Here is a 23,505-nt window from a genome sequence, read left to right as displayed (position 1 = left end):
TTTGCATTGTTATTAGCAATTAGTCACTTTTAAAAAGAAAAGAAAAAATTTTCATTTCTTGTTATTAGTTGCATTAGGATCTTTGTTGATTGCTTAGTGATCATTTTGTTTGTGTAAAGATCTCAACTCTCCTGTAGATAGCATTCATTGAACGAAATGATTTATTTTGGCATATAGTTTGCATGCAGGAAATTTTTGAGAGATCACATACGGTAGGACCTAAAAACTGAAACATAATTGAAGATAAATTGTAAAATGAACTCAATGAACCTAACAACGCATTGGAACTTAACGCAAAAATTCTAGAGGTCTAGGCTAGAGACGTGTTCCGGCGTCGTAAAGCCTGGTAGCTTATCGTCGAGTGGTTGGGTGATTCCTCCACGGTGAAACGATAAGTGCCAGTACGGATTGTGCTCCCACGTACCGTCGAGTATATATTGGGAGACCCCTATAGGCTTAAAACCTTTTATCCATAGGAAGCCGAGTCTGCCGCCTTACAAGCCGTAATGCACTGAACACAGCATTCGGGAAGATTGACTGCCGTACGGGAAGTCCTTGGTTTTCATCTGATTGCCAAGGTGTATAAGCAGTTTTACGGATTGTTTGGTAAACCTCTTGCCTAGTTCTCCAGAGTAGTCACTTTTGATCCTTTTCGGACTCCTTAAAAGAAAAGGTGCCAGTGAGCGTCTTGTCATTTCGTGCTCATTAAATATTCGAAGGAGACTAGAGTCATCTTTTTGTCCTTTTCTCGACTCTTAAAACATGAAAATGTCAAGTTCAGTGTCTTAAAATTTATTTGGCCACGATAACATATTACCCGGTTAGATTTTGTTTGCGTTAGTCTGAGTAGGGTTTTGTCTCGTTAGATTCCCTAGGGTTTTGTGAAGTCCCATCCTGGCGGAATTACCAATTTTGTCTTCCAAGATACCGGTTGTGAGTGAAACTCTTTCTATTGTTCCAAGTATACAACCGCTCAATTCTCGTGCTCCAGGCGACGAGACTTACCAGTTTCATTGGAACCCTGTTTGGGAACCTTCTGAAAATGGTATCCCTTTTTGGGAATACACTTCTCCTCGGGTTCCACCACCACCATTTCCTTCCGACATGGAAGACACATCCCCTACTACAACTGACGAATCCGGTGCGCCAGGTGGCGAAATTCCCACCGCAACGGAATCTACACCTGTTAGTAGAACTCCTGCTACTGGGGGACTACCTCCTCGCTATAGAGCAATAAGCAATGTTATGTCGTCTCCTTTCCCGGGTTCTATCTGGTCACAACTCACTTTTTCCAACACGGAGCCTTTGACTCCACAAAGTCGCAGTACAACTGTTACCTCAGTCACAACCCCTCCAACGGTATCTGTGGCTTCTTCGACTCCCATTTTTAGTCGACCTTCGGCCTCTTTATTCGGAGTCTTTGATCCCACATCGAATGTCCCACCTGAAGGCCAATACGATCAGTATCTACCACCTCTCGGGACCTGGACGGGTCTACCGGCTATTGAAATTTCAGTCCCGTTGTCAATTGATTGGGGTTCCACCTTTTATCATGGTGGCCAAGCATTGTATGCGCAACCCGAAAAACCACCTCAGCAAAACCTACAAGGACAATCCTTTCAAGGAAACCCTTTTGCCTCTGGTGGCCCATTTTTCACCTCTCATACTCAACCTACTGGTAATCCAGGTCAACCTTCTGTTCAACAAGCTCAACCTGGTATCCAGCAAGGTTCTCCTACTGGACAAACTGGTCAATCATTTGTTAACCCAAATCAACCCAATGTCCAGTATGCTCAAATATCTGGACAAGCTGCCCAACCCCTTGGTCAGCCCACTGTCCAGTACAATCAACCTTCTGGACAAGCTGCTCAACCACTTGGTCAGCCCACTGTCCAGTATACTCAACCTTCTGGGCAAGCCGGTCAGCCTCAAACACAATTAGGCCAACCAACTGCCCAGCCCACTCAGCCATCTGGTCTGTTAGGACAACCTTCAGCTGTACAACAACAAATCCAATCCCAGCAGGTAGGCCAACCTCAGTATCAGCAGGTACAACCTTCCGGGCAGGTAAGCCAACCTCAGTATCAGCAAGGTTATCCTTCTGGCCAGATAGCCCAACCTACAGGACAGCCTACTGGCGCTGCTCAATCCGGTCCTTGGCCCCAAGCGGGATCCCAAAACCCATCTGGTCTTCAAATGCAGGCTGGAGCTCAATCCCAAACATTTTATCAAACTCAGGCTGGTTCTCAAACTCAATCAGGGGTCCCGCCACCGTATGGTTACCAACAACCTCAAGGGCAACCTTTGTTTGCCCCATACCAGAATTACCAACAACTGCAGGCGAATCCTTTGCAGAATTATCAACAACCATATGGCGCTTCTGCAGGATCGTTTGGTAATCCATGGAACGCTGGGGGGCAGATGTACTCTCTTATGGATGGCTGCGACCATACCACATACATCATGTACTTAAGCTATCAGTTGTATCTCTCGATGCAGATTCTCCGCGGCGGCTACATATGTTCTTGTAAAGCATTTCACCCCTCTCTCTCTCTCGGGCCTCATGCTTTAGGGGGCATCTGTTACACAGTAATTTGTCACCGTTGGTCACCGTCCCTGTTACCCCTTTCCCGCACGGTGGAGGACTCATTCCGGGACCTATGAGCAGTGACATAACTTAAAAACACTTGCATTATGTTCTCCTCAGTATGGACTTCATTTGCCCTGAAGAATCATATAAGCCCTCAAATTAAAATCTTCTGAACTATTTTGAGCCTACAAAGGGATCAAATTTCTAAGGTGCATGCTTTTCTTTTACATCCATCTTAACTCTAGATTTAGTGAGCATAGAGGGGGATTTAATTTCTTGATGATAATGTTAGAGTTTGTTCTATTTGTAGAGTTTGTGAAATCTTACAAAGACCCGGGATTTCACACGAGTGAGAGAGACAATTTTCTTGATGTGGTTTATAAACATGTATATGCATCTCCTTGATAGGGATGAGTAAGTGGAGGGATATGGAGATGAGTATGAGATTGTTTTGTGTGAGAAATCCATCACAACTTGCTAGATTTCTCACTCTACAATGTTTCTATGTGCTTGAGTTTGCGCTAAAAGGAAATCTAACACATGTTAGGTTTTCTTTTACATTGAAATGTTGTTAATCTAGCACACATTAGACTTATTTAGTCCTAAAATTTTGTTACGTTCTTGTGTTTGTGCTAGAAGGAAATATAGCATGTGTTAGATTTCTTTCAAATTTAGATGTGTTTGTGTTTCTGTTGGAAGAAAATTTAACGCAAGCTAGATTTCTTAGACTCTACAATGTTGTTGTTGGCAACGTGCTTGTACTTGTGGTAGACATAAATGTAGCACTTGCTAGATTTCTCAATTTACAATGTTTCTATGTGCTCAAGTTTGCGCTAAAAAGAAATCTAACACATGTTAGATTTTATTTTACATTGCAATGTTGTTAATTTAGCACACATTAGACTTATTTAGTCCTACAATGTTGTTATGTTCTTGTGTTTTTGCTTGAGGGTAATATAACATGTGTTATATTTCTTTCAAATTAGAATGTGCTTATTTGTGTTGAAAGAAAATTTAAAACAGTTTATAATTCTTATACACTACAATGTTGTTGTTGGCAACTTGCTTGTATTTGTGGTATACATAAATCTAACACTTGCTAGATTTCTCATTCTACAATGTTTCTATGTGCATGAGTTTGCGCTAAAATGAAATCTAACACATGTTAGATTTTCTTTTACATTGCAATGTTGTTAGCAACGTGCTTGTATTTGTGGTAGACATAAATCTAGCACTTGCTAAATTTCTCACTCTACAATGTTTCTATGTGCTTGAGTTTTCTTTAAAAGGAAATCTAACACATGTTAGATTTTCTTTTACATTGCAATATTGTTAATCTAGCACACGCTAGACTTATTTAGTCCTACAATGTTGTTATGTATTTCTGTTTGGGCTAGAAGGAAATATAGCATGTGTTAGATTTATTTCAAATTTAAATGTGCTTGTGTTTGTGTTGGAAGAAAAATTAAACAAGCTAGATTTCTTATACTCTACAATGTTGTTGTTGGCAACGTGCTTGTATTTGTGGTAGACATAAATCTAGCACTTGCTAGATTTCTCAATCTACAATGTTTCTATGTGCTTGAGTTTGTGCCAAAAGGAAATGTAACACATGTTAGATTTTCTTTTACATTGCAATGTTGTTAATCTAGCACAAATTAGACCTATTTAGTCCTAAAATGTTGTTATGTTCTTGTGTTTGTGCTAGAAGGAAATATGACATGTGTTAGATTTCTTTCAAATTTAAATGTGCTTGTGTTTGTGTTGGAAGAAAATTTTACACAAGCCAGATTTCTTATACTCTACAATGTTGTTGTTGGAAACGTGCTTGTATTTGTGGTAGACATAAATCTAGCACTTGCTATATTTCTCAATCTACTATGTTTCTATGTCCTTGAGTTTGCACTAAAAGGAAATCTAACACATGTTAGATTTTCTTTTACATTGCAATGTTGTTAATCTAGCACACATTAAACTTATTAAGTACTACAATGTTGTTATGTTCTTGGGTTTGTGCTCGAAATATAACATGTGTTAGATTTGTTTCAAATTTAAATTTGCTTGTGTTTGTGTTGAATAAAATTTAACACAAGCCACATTTCTTATACTCTACAATGTTTTTGTTGGCAACGTGCTTGTATTTGTGGTAGAGATAAATTTAGCACTTGCTAGATTTGTCACTCTATAATGTTTCTATGTGCTTGAATTTGTACTAAAAGTAAATCTAACACATGTTAGATTTTCTTTTACATTGCAATGTTGTTAATCTAGCACACATTAGACTTATTTAGTCCTACAATGTTGTTATGTTCTTGTGTTTGTGCTAGAAGGAAATATAGCATGTGTTAGATCTATTTTCAATTTAAATGTGCTTGTGTTGGTGTTGGCAATGTGTTTGTATTTGTGGTAGACATAAATCTAACACTTACTAGATATCTCAATCTACAATGTTTCTATGTGCTTGAGTTTGCGCTAAAAGGAAATCTAACACATGTTAGATTTTCTTTACCATTGCAATGTTGTTAATCTAGAACACATTAGACTTATTTAGTCCTAAAATTTTGTTATGTTCTTGTGTTTGTGTTGGAAGAAAATTTAACACAAGCTAGATTTCTTATACTCTACAATGTTGTTGTTGGCAACATGCTTGTATTTGTGGTAGACATAAATCTAGCATTTGCTAGATTTCTCACTCTTCAATGTTTCTATGTGCTCATGTTTGCGCTAAAAGGAAATCTAACACATGTTAGATTTTATTTTACATTGCAATGTTGTTAATCTAGTACACATTAGACTTATTTAGTCCTACAATGTTGTTATGTTCTTGTGTTTGTGCTCGAAGGAAATATAACATGTGTTAGATTTCTTTCAAATTCAAATCTGCTTGTCTTGTGTTGGAAGAGAATTTAACACAATATTATTCTTAATGGGCCTTGTAATCAAACGAGTGATTTGAGGGAGGTGATTTTGAAGGGGCCTAGATGAACAACCTAAGACCACCCTGCTACAAAACTTAAAAAAATGACTACGGGCCTACTGCAGAACACAAAAAAAGTCTCTGGGCCTGCTGCAAAACTCAAAAAAACATTGTTTAGGGGGTCAAAACTGCTTCGGAAGTTCAAGACCTAATCTTGGGTAATTGGGCATTTTTAGACAAGAATATCTCAAACATTTTGGATCTTGTAGCAAAATCAATCTTCTGATAAAGCTGAGTGAAGGCTTCTAAGGAGAAAGGGGCACTATTTTCCACAGGGGGAGACATCATCATCTGGTTTATGGAGTGGCCAGTTATCTAGAGAGATGACTTAGAAATCGTCAGTACCTTGAAGTCTGCATGCATCAATGGCAGGTTTCTTGCCTATCCTCATTTCCCTACTCATTGGCCAGATGAGAGGTACTCCCATGAGTCCTAGACCACATGGGTAGGATGTATCAGTAGGAGAAGGATGAACCATTCTAGCACACATTAGACTTATTTAGTCCTACAATGTTGTTATGTTCTTGTGTTTGTGCTAGAAGGAAATATAGCATGTGTTAGATCTATTTTCAATTTAAATGTGCTTGTGTTGGTGTTGGCAATGTGTTTGTATTTGTGGTAGACATAAATCTAACACTTACTAGATATCTCAATCTACAATGTTTCTATGTGCTTGAGTTTGCGCTAAAAGGAAATCTAACACATGTTAGATTTTCTTTACCATTGCAATGTTGTTAATCTAGAACACATTAGACTTATTTAGTCCTAAAATTTTGTTATGTTCTTGTGTTTGTGTTGGAAGAAAATTTAACACAAGCTAGATTTCTTATACTCTACAATGTTGTTGTTGGCAACATGCTTGTATTTGTGGTAGACATAAATCTAGCACTTGCTAGATTTCTCACTCTTCAATGTTTCTATGTGCTCATGTTTGCGCTAAAAGGAAATCTAACACATGTTAGATTTTATTTTACATTGCAATGTTGTTAATCTAGTACACATTAGACTTATTTAGTCCTACAATGTTGTTATGTTCTTGTGTTTGTGCTCGAAGGAAATATAACATGTGTTAGATTTCTTTCAAATTCAAATCTGCTTGTCTTGTGTTGGAAGAGAATTTAACACAACCTATACTTCTTATACTCTACAATGTTGTTGTTGGCAATGTGGTTATATCTGTGGTAGACATAAATCTAGCACTTGATAGATTCCTCACTCTACAATGTTTCTATGTGATTGATTTTGTGCTAAAAGGAAATCTAGCACACATTAGACTTATTTAGTCCTACAATGTTGTTAAGTTCTTGTGTTTGTGCTAGAAGGAAATATAACATGTGTTAGATTTTTTTCAAATTTAAATGTGCTTGTGTTTGTTTTGGAAGAAAATTTAACACAAGCTAGATTTCTTATACTCTACAATGTTGTTGTTGGCAATGTACTTGTATTTGTGGTAGACATAAATCTACTACTTACTAGATTTCTCACTCTACAATGTTTCTATGTGCTTGAGTTTGCGCTAAAAGGAAATCTAACACATGTTACATTTTATTTTACATTGCAATGTTGTTAATCTATCACACATTAGACTTATTTAGTCCTACAATGTTGTTATGTTCTTGTGTTTATGCTTGAAGGAAATATAACATGTGTTAGATTTCTTTCAAATTAAAATGTGCTTGTGTTTGTGTTGGAAGAAAATTTAACACAATCTAGAATTCTTATACTCTACAATGTTGTTGTTAGAAACATACTTGTATTTATGGTAGACATAAATACAACACTTGCTAGATTTCTCATCCTACAATGTTTCTAGGAGCTTGAGTTTGCACTAAGAGGAAATCTAACACATGTTCTACATTTGAATAGCTATTATTGTGAGTTCTACACTTGTTATTGTTCTTGTTCATTTTGTTACGCATACAATGATGCGAGTAGTTATAGTATTTATAAATTCGTATTTTCTTCAATAAATGAAGAATGTGATAATAATATTTTACTTTATTTTCAGAAACCATGGACTATGAAGCTAGTGAGAATTCAAAGGAAGCATCCAAGGAAAAAGGAAGTTCAAGAAACACAACACCAAATTCTTTAAATGGTATGAGAATTTTAAATTAGTTTATACTTTGTTACAATTGTTAGACATATGATAATAAGTGGTTGTTGATTAATAAAAACCATGGAAATGGCCTTAGGAGTGGTTTTTTAATGAGGACAACCCATACCAACATGGGTAATTTTTTTTCCCGAGCAATTTTAGCTAGGTGATAACTATTGGCATCATATAGTAAACTTGCATAACATATGTACTTATTTATTATTGTGCGTGTAAATGGAAATCGTGTATTATAAGGTTGTTTAATAATATTTGGTATTTCATGTCTTCCATATTCTTTTTTTTCTAGAAACTGTGGAAACTGGTGTGCGTGAAATTCGAAGTAAAGTAGTGAAGAGAAAAAGAAAAACAAGTGATAGACAAACGATGCCTCCTTCAACTGGTATGGTGGTTTTATATTTTTTGTACTTTTTTAGAAATGGTTGGATTAGGTGGTTTCTTTTCATAGCAATTTTACCCAGGTGATAACTTTTGGTGTCATATAGTAAACTTGCATTAAAATATGTACTCATTTATTATTGTGCATGTAAATGGAAATCATGTATTATAAGGTTGTTTAATAATATTTGGTATTTTATGTAGTCAATATTTTTTTTTTTTTAGAAACTGTGGAATCTGGTGTGCCTGAAATTCGAAGTAAAGTAGTGAAGAAGAAACAAAAAATAAGTGATATACAAACGATGCCTCCTTCAAATGGTATGTGGTTTTATATTTTATGTACACTCTCTTAGAAATGGTTAGATTATGTGATTTTTCAATATTTAAAAGAACATTATGTGACAATATTTAAAATTATATTTTCAATTTGATTCATGCAAATATTTTTTGTTGTTGTTATTTGCAGAATTGGTCGGCCCTAAAGCAAATGAAATGTTACAACTATCACTTAAGAAAAAGAAAAGTTATTCAACTCAAATGGCAGCATCAATAACACCTTCTACTTCTACTTTTGAAATGATTAAAAAATACAATACAACTAATAAATATGAGTTTGTGCAAGACTGGTACATCCAAATAGAAGCTCCCCTGAATATGTTTCCTGATATGTATCTATTTGGATCAATAGATGGAAAAGAACCAGAGATATTAGGAATAATAATTAATTGCTATGCTTGCAATGAAAATGACATTGACTTTCAAGTGGAAATGATTAAAGAAAATGAGGTAAAATTAATTTCATGTCAAGTAGAGTATACAAATTTTAGACCAGATTTGATTGAAGCTTCAAGTACTGATTCAACAAATACGATAAAGAATTCAATGTTCAAGTTGGATAACTATGAGAGCTTATCTAAATCTGGACTAACTAGTTGCGCAGATCTTTTAAAACGCATTGCCACCGTTTTGAGATATCGCTATGTAAGAAGTAAAAAAACATCATCTGTACTTCTTCATTTACAACAAAAAGGTAAATTTCTTGATAAAATACCAGATGATAAACTTGATTCTCAATTACTTGCTTTGAGAAGAGTATATTTATCTGATTTGGAGGAGAACATAACAGAAAGTGATTTCAAGCCTACTACAGAATTTCAAAAAACTAGGAAAGTTGAATATGAGACAACAAACCTTGCAAATCAATGTGATGAGATTCATGAAGCCTTCAAGCATTGCTATCTATTTTCAAACTCCTTTAGTAGAAAAGTGGCTGTTGAAAGATGCATAGAAGCTCCGAAGGTGTTCAAATTAAGATCACGAGATGATTTAAATGTTCAAGTATTAGTGAAATCATTCTTAGAAAAATTTCAAACCTCATTACCTGATGCTCTTCTGATTCCATTTGACATCAATGAGTCTGATCCATTGGTAAACTCTGTCAAAATTATAAATGAGACAGATCTAAATTCCAAGAATATCAATTTTTGGATAGTTGATGGTCAACACACCATTCAAGCAGCGAAAGAAATTTTAACAAATCCTAAATATAATGTATCTACAGAAGCGAAAAAAAAATATAAAAAACGTAATGCTCGATTCTTGCATCCATCAGTTGAACCCACTGAGGTGATCCGCATTTGTTGTCAATTAAATTCTGCAAATAAGGTGTTCTACAAAACTCCATTTATTGATTGTGTGCGCTCGGCAAGGCATTTCTTAATTGCCAATGACAAATTAAAGAAAAGAAGGATTGGATGTTCTAAGACGGCTGAAGACAAGGTATGTAATTTTAATTATTTTTACATTTAACATTTTATTATTGTATCTATTTTTATTGTAGATAAATGACTAAAGTTGATAATATAAGTCATTTTTATTCATATTTATAATGAATTCTCATTAGTTTGTAAAACCTTATTTAGTTTCATTTTTACATTGAATTCTTATTAGTTTATATTTCTTATTTTATCAGGTTGATGATGAAATGTTGTGCTCATTCTTCGACTGTCCAATTACAAATTTTTCTGATAAAAAAATTCTCTTATATCTCGAGGAACCTATTTGGGATAAATGGGACACTGTTTTTAACTGTTACCAACTAGGCACATTAAAGTGTTCTCCAAGCCAACCTGATTTTGAGAACTACAAGAGAAATAGTCTACACAGTTTGACAGCAGCTACTCTTCGGCCCCTTCAGGGATTAACAATGGAAGAAATTGCTTCAGTAGCAGATAAGCTATTGGATGGAACCATTTGGTTTTCTATTCCACATAATCATCCATCAAATGCCACAAAATTAAAAGATTATTGTTCTAAATTGAAAACCAACAGAACAATATTGGATGCAATGGTAACATATTGTCAAAGTCATGATCAGAACTTGAATGAGATGACTCTTACCACATTCAACATTCTTGAGCATTATGAAATTAATGATATCATATTTACCAATTTTTGCAACACGGTGGAGGGGTCTACTTATGTCAAAGGAACACGTAATACAAAGATAGAGTCCCTTTCTCAGCAAGCATGTGGAGTCCTTGACAGAATAATAAATGGATCGACAAGTGTTCAACAGGTTGACAACAATTTTGAATTTGGTTGTCATTTTGGGGGCCCTGATCTTTTGTCAACACTTTTGCACTCTTTTCCATGTCAGTTGCAACCAGTTTTACATACTGACCTTGTTGTTTTGGATACACTAGCTTTGAAAAAAGAACAATTCCACAAGGGATATTATATTGAATTTTTTCGATTTCTTATCGAAAAAAATGAGTTGAATGACTTTACTACAGTTCTCTTAGTAGAAATTTGGTTTTGTAATGATGTACGCCAGTCTTTGGATATTTCCATAAAGAACTCCAAGTTCAACTATAAAATGACTAGTGGCATTTATGAATATAAGTCCCAAAACAATTATAGTTATGATGTAGTTCTTACTATACATTTCTATACTTCAGAATTAAAAATTTTGGAGGCTATCAAATACTCTCACACATTCGATGAAAATGAGAGAGATTATGATTTCTGGATGGATTTATTGGAAAAACACCAACAATGTAGTGATGCAAAAGTGGTCATTTCTCTTTATGCGGGGACAAATTTAATCAAGGCCTGTTGTACATATGGAAGAAGAATTTCATGTGTTGTGCAAACAGAGACACAAAGGACAATCATGTTAAATACTTACAAATCTTTTCAACTATCAAATCAAGGATCCATTAACTTCTTTGAAAATTCAGGTACTACAATTCATTCTTTTTTCTTATAATACTTTGGATAATATTTTGTTCATATTTCTTAATTGTCAAAGTGTTTACTAAAATAATTAATGATGGAGATTCTAAAACAGAGAATGATGAAAGTGGGAAGCAAAAAAATAATCAACATAGTGCTCATGATGTTGAAAAAAGTATAGACATGGAAATAGGAGGAGAAGAAGGAGAGGAAGAAGTTATCATACGAGGTACATAATTTTATTGGATTTTGCTCTTGATAATTTTTCAATTTATTTAATTTCCTTATTCATAACATTTTTTGATGACTATTACAGGGAATTATGAGATGAATGGAATTAATCAAGACAATGACCATGGCATGATGGAGATAGAAATGGGTATTAATCAACATAACTCTATCATTTTTATTTATTTTATTATTATGCTAAATTATTATTTTTAGTATGGTGATTCATATCATCTCATATGTTGATTGTAGTTGGAAATAAAGAGAATGAATATAATGACGAGGGACTGTCCCACAAAACTACAATCAAGACCAAAATATTATTATGGACGATTATAGATGATTCTTTTTTTGTATAGTTGTTTAATGAATTTTGTTCATCGTCACAATTTATAACATTTTTTATGTTTATTATAGCGACAAGCAAGGAGAACCAAGACATTGATCAAATGAAAGTTAAACAAAACTTTAATCAAGAACAAAATATAACATCAGGTACTTATAATTTCTCCACTTGTTTTCCTTATTATTTAATGATTCTATTTATTTTCACAATTCAAAATATTTTATATGTTTAATTTGGAGACAGCTAAAGGTAACAAAGATGATGATGACGTGCAATGTTACAAATATGAAGATAATGTCATATCAGATACTTATAACTTGTCTTATTGTTTATCTTATTATTCTTCAAACTCTAATTCTTGTAACTACCTTAACGTTGTATATTTTTATTATAGGAACAAATAAAAAATATAAAATTAACAATCAAAATAATGTTAAAGGTGTGTGTGTGTGTTTCTTTCTTTTTAAAGGTTGCATTACTAATGTTTTTCTTGGTATTGGTATTTGATTGAAGGTTTAATAGGAAGTACAATTGGTATTTGATTGAATGTTTAATATGTTTACTCCAGGTTCTATCAAGATGATAAAAGAACTTATTGTTTCATCTATAAATAGCGCGAAAACCTTTCAAGGTAAGTGTATCGTTTCAACAATTTTTTTAGTAATTTTTGTAACATGAATAAAATGGTTTGATTGGTACATCCAAAGTGTTTACTAAAATAATTAATGATGGAGACTCTAAAACAGAAAATGATGAAAGTGGGAAGCAAAAAAATAGTCAACATAGTGCTCATGATGTTGAAAAAAGTATACAGATGGAAATAGGAGGAGAAGGAGGAGAGGAAGAAGTTATCATACCAGGTACATAATTTTTTTGATTTTTTCTCTTGATAATTTTTCAATTTATTTAATTTCCTTATTCATAACATTTTTGGATGACTATTACAGGGAATTATGAGATGAATGGAATTAATCAAGACAATGACCATGGAACGATGGAGATAGAAATGGGTATTAATCAACATAACTCTATCATTTTTATTTATTTTATTATTATGCTAAATTATTATTTTTATTATGGTGATTCATATCATTTCATATGTTGAATGTAGTTGGAAATAAAGAGAATGAATATAATGACCAGGGGACTGTCCCACAAAATTACAATCAAGACCAATATATTATTATGGACGATTATAGATGATTCTTTTTTTGTATAGTTGTTTAATGAATTTTGTTCATCGTCACAATTTATAACATTTTTTATGTTTATTATAGCGACAAGCAAGGAGAACCAAGACATTGATCAAATGAAAGTTAAACAAAACTTTAATCAAGAACAAAATATAACATCAGGTACTTATAATTTGTCCACTTGTTTTCCTTATTATTTAATGATTCTATTCATTTCACAATTCAAAATATTTTATATGTTTAATTTGGAGACAACTAAAGGTAACAAAGATGATGATGAGGTGCAATGTTACAAATATGAAGATAATGTCATATGAGATACTTATAACTTGTCTTATTGTTTATCTTATTATTCTTCAAACTCTAATTCTTGTAACTACCATAACGGTGTATATTATTATTATAGGAACAAATAAAAAAGATAAAATTAATAATCAAAATAATGTTAAAGGTGTGTGTGTGTGTTTTTCTTTTTAAAGGTTGCATTACTAATGTTTTTCTTGGTATTGGTATTTGATTGAAGGTTTAATAGGAAGTACAATTGGTATTTGATTGAAGGTTTAATATGTTTACTCCAGGTTCTATCAAGATGATAAAAGAAATTACTGTTTCATCTATAAAAAGCGCAAAAACCTCTCAAGGTAAGTGTATCATTTCAACAATTTTTTTAGTAATTTTTGTAACTTGAATAAAATGGTTTGACTAGATTATTTTCCATTGTGTTGCAGCGAAAATAACTGAAAAGAAACTAGTTATTTTTGAACTAAAGGACATTTTTTATCATAGCATCGATGATGAAGCAACAAACAAAGGGCATATTGAGAAAATGGGAGCTGATGCTGATTACACAATAGAGAAAAAATTATTTTGGATTCATCCACATGCAAAATCATTTTTTGAAATGTGTTTCAAAAATGAATCTCTTGAAATTGCAATTTGGACGACAGCTTTGAAACAAAGCACAACAAGATTTCTAAAAAAGTTGGTTTCAGAAACATTACAAGATAAACTTTTGTTTAAGTGGACTGCTTCAGACTGTAAACCACAAAAGGGACATAAGGTCATTGACAATCCAACGAAAGTTATACACACTAAATCATTGAAAAAAGTGTGGGAAATGCATACCCAATATGACGCAACCAATACTATTATAGTTGATTGTTTAATTGAGAGAGTGAAAGAGAATCCAAAAGAAAATGTGATTCTTGCCCCTCCATTCATTGGAGCAAATCAAGGGGATAATTGGTTGATCAATGGGCTATGGAGAATATTGAATAAACTCAACAAGGCTACAGATGTGCGAGCTATTTTGAAGGATGTTCAATTACATTAAGAAGTAACTTAAGATTATTGATGTCTATTTCATGCTATTATATGTATGACATCATGAATTATTATTTTTATTTCACAACATTAATAAAAGAATTGTTGATTTGGTTTGTCATTACCAAAAATAAAATATTTTTATTTTCTTTATTTTTCGTGAGATGAATGGTCATTTAATGTTTTCATATCAAAATTTCCCATGCTATATATATATTTTTTTACAATGGATTACATTGTATATAAAATTAATAGATCATTGGTCTATTTGTTTTAATTAGATCATTACAATTATTTACTATAAATATGGTTTAAGTTATTGTTATACCTCTTATAAATTAGTAATGTGAAGGATGACCCATTGCATTCTTATAACCTTTTTTATTCCATATAAGTTGAAAAACTATATTAAGTTGTATGTAGCACCAACAATAAACATACAATTTGTACTAAAAGAAGCACTAAAAGAAACTAAGGTAGAAACTCTATAAATTAACATATAATAATTAGGTTTGAAATTTAGAAATTGTATTATATTGTATGTGAAAAATAATATATAATTAGTTTGTTTACTTGCACTAGACCATTTTAATTATATTTTTCAATTGCAATTAAATAAATCATTATAAGTCTTAAAATCATTGATTTAAATGGTGGTTCAATGCATTCTTATAAGACTTTTATTCCATACAAATTAAATAAAGGTATTAGGTTGTATGTATAAAGTAAACATATTATTTGTTTGTTCATTTTAATGGGGCAATTGTTTTTGTATTTTGTGATACTATGAACTCATTGTAAAATTACCTTAGCATACAAATGGAAATAATTCATAATAAATATTAACATCATTTTTAAAATGATAGGTTTTTATGTCCTTAAGCAATGAAGTGTTGAAGTGAAGATATGTTAATATCATACATGTTGTTACAGTGCAGATGCAAATGGGCATTACTACAAGTCAGAAGATGTTGTTGATATTTGAAATGGAAGGAGTATTCTTCCAATCATACACCAAAGATGAACAAAATTTTCATATCCAAAGAGAACAAGATTGGCAGTTTGGTGATAGGACCTTTTTTCTAAGGCCTTTTCAGTCAGAAGTATTAAAATACTGCTTAAGAAATTATGATGTCGCAATATGGACATTAAATGTCACTGACAAGTACATCCGAAAAGTACTTGAAAAATCAAATATTGATATAGAGGAATTTAAATTTGCATGGGACAGGTCTCATTGTCATTTGCAAACAAAATTGGAAGCAGGGAGAACAAGACAATTTTATGAGAAAAAGCTGATTGATGTGTGGTCCCAATATGGAGATAGTTATGAAGAATCAAATGTATTGCTAATAGATACAAAAAAGCATACTTCTCAATTCATCGGATATCGATCAAACCACATCTTGATAAAATCATATACAGGAAAAGAGCAAGATATGTGGCTTCTGCAAGTTTTATTCCCCTTTCTTAAGACACTTCATCGTATCAAACAAAAACATGAGTACATTCGAATGTTCAATAGAACATGTACTTCATTGTAGTTGATGGAGATATTTTCCTTTATAAATTTGTTGAAAAGTACATTCCAATTTTTCAATACATTTTGGACATAGTTTTTGTTGAATCAATTTGTATGATTTTATATTTTTTGAAATATATGGGATGCCAATTATATTAATATGTATATTTCTTATTATTAATAATTGTTTTTGCAATGACTTTGTTGTATCAATTTTTTTTCTAAGATGTGTGTGTGTTCTTAAATGAATTGTTTGCCATTCAAATTATCTTACATGAACCATCAATGCATGTTATTGTTAATGACTTATGTTTACTTATATGTATCAATAATCATATATCAATGTGAAATATAAGTTTTTAAATATAACTCCTTGCAAACAAAGGTGTTATTCTTACTAAAGAAATTATAATAATTTACTTGATAAATGTTATGTGCATTATTCACTATTCACAATGCATTATTCACTATTAAGGCTAATGATAAATGTGTCATAGGTAAATGATTTGATCTTTTTGAAGCATATGATATGTGATTTTTCAATCGATAGTTTTCATAAATGTATATGCTTAAATCAACTAATGGTTGTAACTACAATCATATCATATTGAAAATCAACAAGGCACAAAGTCAGTTATTCATTGTTTACATAAAAAATGCACTAATATAAGTGCATAAATGTAACATGTAATTTTTGAGATAAAAAATATATTTTAAATAATTTTGCATTTCTTAAAAAAACATATACATGATGATAATGATATATAAGTGGATTATCAAGGTTTGATTAGACACTATCACAAATGAATTATGTCATTGAACTTTTTGAACTATAAGGCATCTAATTTCATATTCTTAAATCACCTATTTGTATATGCAATCATCTCATCTCATTTAATTTAATAAAGAATCCATATATTGAATTTTATTTGTCTATCATGGAATTTATTAAGATTGTATTAATCTCATATTATATTGTTTTGAAACAAAACTCCATGAAAAACAAAATTCTCTTTTTAATAAAATATGGAATAATTAATTAACAATGTGTTAAGTGGACCATCTAGACCCATTAAGGAGATGGGTAAAATATGGTTGTATTTAAACTTTTTTGCACCATAAGACATTGATTTTCTAATCCATATTAGCATTTTTTCATTTTCATTTCTTAAATATTTTATTTGTGGTTTAAATAATTTCATAGAATCGAATATGAGTTGAAGAATTCTATTTGGCTATATGCATTGATAGAAGTTCATAAATGTGATGCATTTTCTAAATGTAACTCTTAATGTAAGTATATATATATATTTTACAAAACAAATTATAATTAATTGATAATGAGTTTTAAGTGGTCTAAGTGTGTAAATGTGACACTTTTAAAAAAAAATAAAACTCCATGTAATATGAAATGTTTTTCCCAACAACACATGGAATAATTAATTGGTAATGAATGTTAAGTAGATTGTTAAAGTTATTTAAAGGTACAAGTCATAAATAAATGTATTTAAATTTTATGCAACATATGGTATTTGATTTTCCCACCTTTATTAACATTTCGTAAATTTCAATTCTTAAATAAATTATTTGTAAATGAAATAATCTCATAGAAACCAACAAGATGAGTATGTATTAAATTATGTTTAGTATGTATGTATGTGTAAATGGAATTTATTTTTGAAATAAAGATCTCAATGTAAGTAAAAATATATATATTTTTAGAAAATTAATAATTTAAAATCAATTATTTATGACTTCTAACTGGTTTATTCTATTTTGAATTGACAATTTTTTCTAACTATGCATTATTAAATCAATTATTCCTATATGCAATCATGTCATATAAGTCAATAAGTCAAGAAACCATTAATTGATTTTTATTTAACTATCATGTGGTTTAATATGAATGTATAAATGTGAAATTGCTATTTCTAGAATAAAAAAAACCACGTAAAGAAAATGAATTTTCTAATAAAACATGGATTAATGACTTCACCATGAGCATTAAGTAGACTATTTAAGCTCATTCAAGAGATGAGCCATAAATGGATGCCTTTAAACTTTTTTCACCATATGACATGCTTTTCCCATCAATATTAACATTTTGTAGATTTCAATTCTTAAATAAACTATTTGTACTTAAAATAATCTCATAGAATCCAACAAGACTCAAAAGTTATTTATTGAATTTCATTTAGTTATATGTATTCATATAAGTCTATAATTGTAATTTATTTTTGAAATAAAGCTATTAATGTAAGTAAAGATATATCTTATACAAAACTAATTAGAATTAATTGATAATAAACTTTAAGTGGTTTATTCGGACTACATGAAAAATCAAGTGTCATAGATGAATGCCTTTTAATACATATTTAATATTCAAAATCAATATCTTAATTATAATTTATTTGTATTTACATTACGTATTTAATAATTAAAGAACACGGGGAATTATATAAATTTCAATTAAAATACATGAGTTATGTTTCACACTTATTTCTTCCCCATTAAAAATGGTTATCATTTTCTCTTTTTAGTGAAAGTAATGATCAATCATGGTTTTCCATACAGTTGGTTAACACTAAAATTACATTGAAACTATTACTGGTTTTGACATTGTTGACAAGGAGAGATCAATATCCACACTGCCATCAACTGTGCTAATATTTGAAAACCCTTGCCTCCACTACTTACAAGAAGTCACCACTAAAGTTTCTTGTTTACTTCAATTTTTGACATTGTCCATCATAATGGAATGACTTGAATACCCATTTAAGAACTCTCATTTGATGTACTTGGATTTGAGTGGAGATAGATCAATGGTGCCTAACTTTCTTGAAATACCTAGATCAACAATGTATAACTTTTAAAGTGGATGTCTGCATGCTATGAAGATGAATGATGACCCCCTCATTAGTGGTTCATAAAGGCACATAGGGACCGTAGGAAATTGAGCACAAGAACATTTTACTAAGGTTTTAGTAGACTAGTTTCAAAGAAATGCAAGGGACACTTATCATTGTCATTTATAATAAGATCTTCACATCACCATCATTCAATCAACAAATCTCCTGTAGGTTGGGGGAAAGGGGGTTAGAGTTGCCATATTAATATGATCTAGCTTAAATCAATTTCTTCTAACAATTTGATTTCACACTCCTTTTGTGTATTGATACTATTGTACATAACAACCACATGTTTGACCTATTCATGGTCTCTAATTGGTTTGAAATTACTAAAATTATTTTAATATTGAATCAAGTTAATATGATGATTTACAAACGAATGAATGTTGTTGAAGGCCTTGTAATAAAATACTTGCAAACAAAGGTGATATTCTTACTAAAGAAATTTTAATAATTTACTTGATAAATGTTATGTGCAATATTCACTATTCACAATGCATAATTCACTAGTAAGGCTAATGAGAAATGTGTCATAGGTAAATGATTTGATATTTTTGAAGCATAAGATATGTGATTTCTCAATCGATAGTTTTCATAAATTTATATGCTTGAATCAATTAATGGTTGTAACTGCAATCATATCATATTGAAAATCAACAATGTACAAAGTGAGTTATTCATTGTTTACATATAAAATGCACTAATATGAGTGCATAAATGTGATATGTAATTTTTGAGATAAAAATGTATTCTAAATAATTTTGCATTTCTTAAAAAAACATATATATGATGATAATAATTGATAAGTGGATTTAATCAAGGTTTGATTAGACACAATCATGGATGAATTATGTCATTGAACTTTTTGAATTGTAAGGCATCTAATTTCATTATTTAAAGTCATTTTTTTGTAAATTCGTATTTTAAATACACTGAAATCATCACTTGAGCTAGAAATATATTATTGAATTGTACTTAGTTATGTCCATTAATATGAGTATATAAATGTGATTTCTAATATCCATATATTATGATGCATTTTTTTCGAAAAATAAGTCTTTTAATTTCTTGATAATAAGTATTAAGTTGACTATTTAGGCTAATGGGTGATGGCTCATAAGTGAATACTACTCGTTAAGTTGTAGGGTATTCAATTTTTAACACATTTTTTTTTTCATATATTCTTAAATCAACTATTTGTATATGCAATCATCTCATCTCATTTAATTTAATAAGGAATCCATTTATTGATTTTTATTTGTCTATCACGTAATTTATTAAGACTGTATTAATCTCATATTGTATTGTTTTGAAACAAAATTCTATGCAAAACAAAATTCTCTTCTTAATAAAACATGGAATAATTAATTAACAAATTATGTGTTAAGTGGACCATCTAGACTCATTAAAGAGATGGGTAAAAAATGGTTGTATTTAATATTTTTGCACCATAGGACATTGACTTTCCAATCCATATTAGCGTTTTGTCATTTTCAATTCTTAAATAGTTTATTTGTGGTTTAAATAATTTCATTACTAGAATCCAATATGACTTGAAGACAAAATCACTGCTGATACTGGACATGAATGGGAAGTTATTTATTGAATTTCATTTAGTTATTTGTATTCATATAAGTTTATAAATGTAATTTATTTTTGATTTCACACTCCTATTGTGTATTGATACTATTGCACATAACAACCCCATGTTTGAACCATTCATGATTTCTAATTGGTTTGAGATTACTAAGATTATTTTAATGTTGAATCAAGTTAATATGGCAATTTACAAAAGAATGAATGTAGTTGAAGACCTTGTAATAAAAAACTTCCAAATTTAATGAAATATGTGTTATACCTCTTTTACAAATATGGTATTTGGCCCATAGGATTCACTTAAATAAAACCTCTTTCTTGAGCCTTCATAAATAGAACGAGGGTTATGGAATAAATATAAAAAGAGGTTTTATTTATTTACCATGCGTCTAGTTTATTTATATTTTTATTTATTTACCATACCTTTTGAGTAAGTATAAAAATGTTAATAAATTTACTGCATAACATAAATAATTAATAAGAGGAATAAATATAAAAATAACCAACAACAACCATAAAAACATAAACACAAATGTTTATCCAGGAAAATCCCAAATCCGGTGAAAAACTCAACCTAATAAGATCTCATTAGCATTGGCCAAAACCCTGGCCAATCCGACCAAGTGAGCCTTTGCCGCTCACCTCCAAGTCTTGCATTACAATGAAGTCCTTCCAATCTTTTATAAGCTCCATTACATATAATACCACGGGCATAACACTATGGGTGCACAATACCATGTGCCCCAAAACCATCACTGTTTAACCTCGTCAACTTTGACTCTATCCCGAGTCAAGTTTACCTAAAAAAACGTTTTATTTATTTACCATACCTCCACTTTACTTATATTTTTATTTGTTTACACCCTTGCATGTATATAAGGTGATTTATGGAGTAAATATAATTTATTTATTTATTTATTTACCATACTTCTCATTTATTTATATTTTTATTAATTTACCATACCTCTTTTATAAATATGGTATTTGGGCCTTTGGCCCATAGGATTCACTTAAATAAAACCTATTCTTGAAAATTGGCGAATGGATTCACTTAAATAAAACCTATTCTTGAAAATGGGAAAATGGAAGGTTGTAACTCCTAATTTCAAGGGCTAAATTTCCCTTTTTTACCCTCTCCCTTAAAAGAAGGTGGGCTATTTGAGGTGATTTGTAAAAGTGTACTATGATACAAAATAATCGCCCACTAAAAATTTAAAACCCCTTAATTTCGCCAAAGGGCGAACATTCACCCCTAAAATCACCCCTATTCATAGTGCTCATGATAAGCTTTCCAACAGTATATGGAAGTCCAAAAATGGACTCATGGATCATTAATTAAAGCAAATTAAATATACCCTTTGAAAACCTAGAAAGCAAGAAAAAAATAACCAAGGGTCAGGCTTATCACAAATCACATATCGGCGATTGGAGGGCCTCGAGCACAGTCAATCCCACATACCAGCAGTGGGAAAATCCCGCAATCTTACATCCCATATATCAGCCATATCTCAATCCTGCAACCCCGTGATATTGCAGTTCTGCATCCCCGCAGTTCCGCAATACCACATATTGGACTTCCCAGTAGTCAAGCATATCGGTGGTTGGCACGCTCGATGGGCCATCCTTAAGGAATTGCGGGGAGGGGGGAAACATGATGATAACTCAAATCGCCGATACTTATGGCCCTCAGTGTTAAAGCGCCGAGAGGGGCTAATTTCATTTAACAAAGAAAATCACTGAAAAACTAAGGGCAGATGGAACCCCTTTCTCTCTCCTCCAGGGGGGCCACATGGCAGGATATTAAAAGTCCCACATATCTCACTCCTTACAACATCCTCAATCGGCGATTTTGGACAGGACTGGGGTTAAAAGGTTGCGAAGTGTTAAATCATCGATACAGTGTTAAATCGTCGGGGAAGGCTCAAATCATTTAACAAAAGAATTTAAAGAAACACCAAGGCTGATAGGCCTTTTTATCTCTCCTCCGGGGGGCCACGTGGAATACTACCATTGGTCCTTATAAATTACATGGTAGGTGATGTCATCATGACATGGTAGTACAAAGCTGATGTGGTGGTACGAAAATGATGCGACGGTATGGAGGAGATGTGTCACATAGATTCGACATTTTCAGGGTCCTAAGGGGGCATTTCTAGGTGACACATGTCACCACTCATAGGGTGGCATGTGGCACTAATGACATGATCAATCTCGCAATCGGTAGTCGCATAAGTCAAGACCCTCCTCCACCATAATCTCTCTAGGTTTGCGGTTGTGATATGCAGGGGATCCTCCAAATGCGATATTTTATGTATTATAGTTTATCAGGAACCCGCATCCGGACAGTTGCCCTGTGCTATGGAAAGAATTCGATGGCTCTCTTCCTCTTCCGTGTTGTGATTTCGATACACCAGTTGAGCTGAATCCCGCAGATCGACGATTGTGAGGTGTCAAGGGGTGGTATCAAAGGCAAAGCATTGAAAATCATTGGTATGCGAGATATTATGTAACAAAGGGAAAAGGCCCCCAGACAAGAGTCTAAAGGCTATAGTGCCTTAGAGTTAAGCCCTAGGTCATAGCCCTTAGTCCTTTTATGCAAAAACACAAAGAGGGGCTAAACGAAAGGGGGGTTGAGGGGCATTATAGCGCTCGGTTTTGTAATGTTTCAAAGGGAAAAGCCTCAATTACAGCAAGGCCCTGAGAGCACGGTACATAGATTTAAAGGTGGATGGGTTGGAAACTGTGGTATTGAATGAAAGCATGGGGCAGTGGCACACTGAGATGGGCTAATCCTATAGAAGCCCCTGCAGCAAGAAACCAAGGACTACATAGGCTGCAGAAATGGATTCGACGGCTTCACTACATGACTGCTATGAGTAAATGACAGTATGGGAGTGTTACAGATCCATTTGGGCACATCACTCCCATCATCTATATCAGTGTTTTAGGGCTCATCAAACCCTAATTTTAGTTGCTACATTCCCTAAAGAAGTCACCCTTTTGAATGCCTCCTTCCTAAACAGTTTCATGACTTGAAGACATCCTGAAATGACCTCTAAAGGGACCAACGCAGGTAGGCCCATATAAGGG

The sequence above is a fragment of the Pinus tabuliformis genome, chromosome 1_2 (genome assembly GCF_031772625.1).
Source record: "Pinus tabuliformis cultivar Carrire ecotype Pingquan chromosome 1_2, CPIR1, whole genome shotgun sequence".
In the NCBI taxonomy this organism is placed as follows: Eukaryota; Viridiplantae; Streptophyta; class Pinopsida; order Pinales; family Pinaceae; genus Pinus; species Pinus tabuliformis.
The sequence above is the reverse complement of the archived record's forward strand: the minus strand, read 5'-3'. Positions refer to the sequence as shown.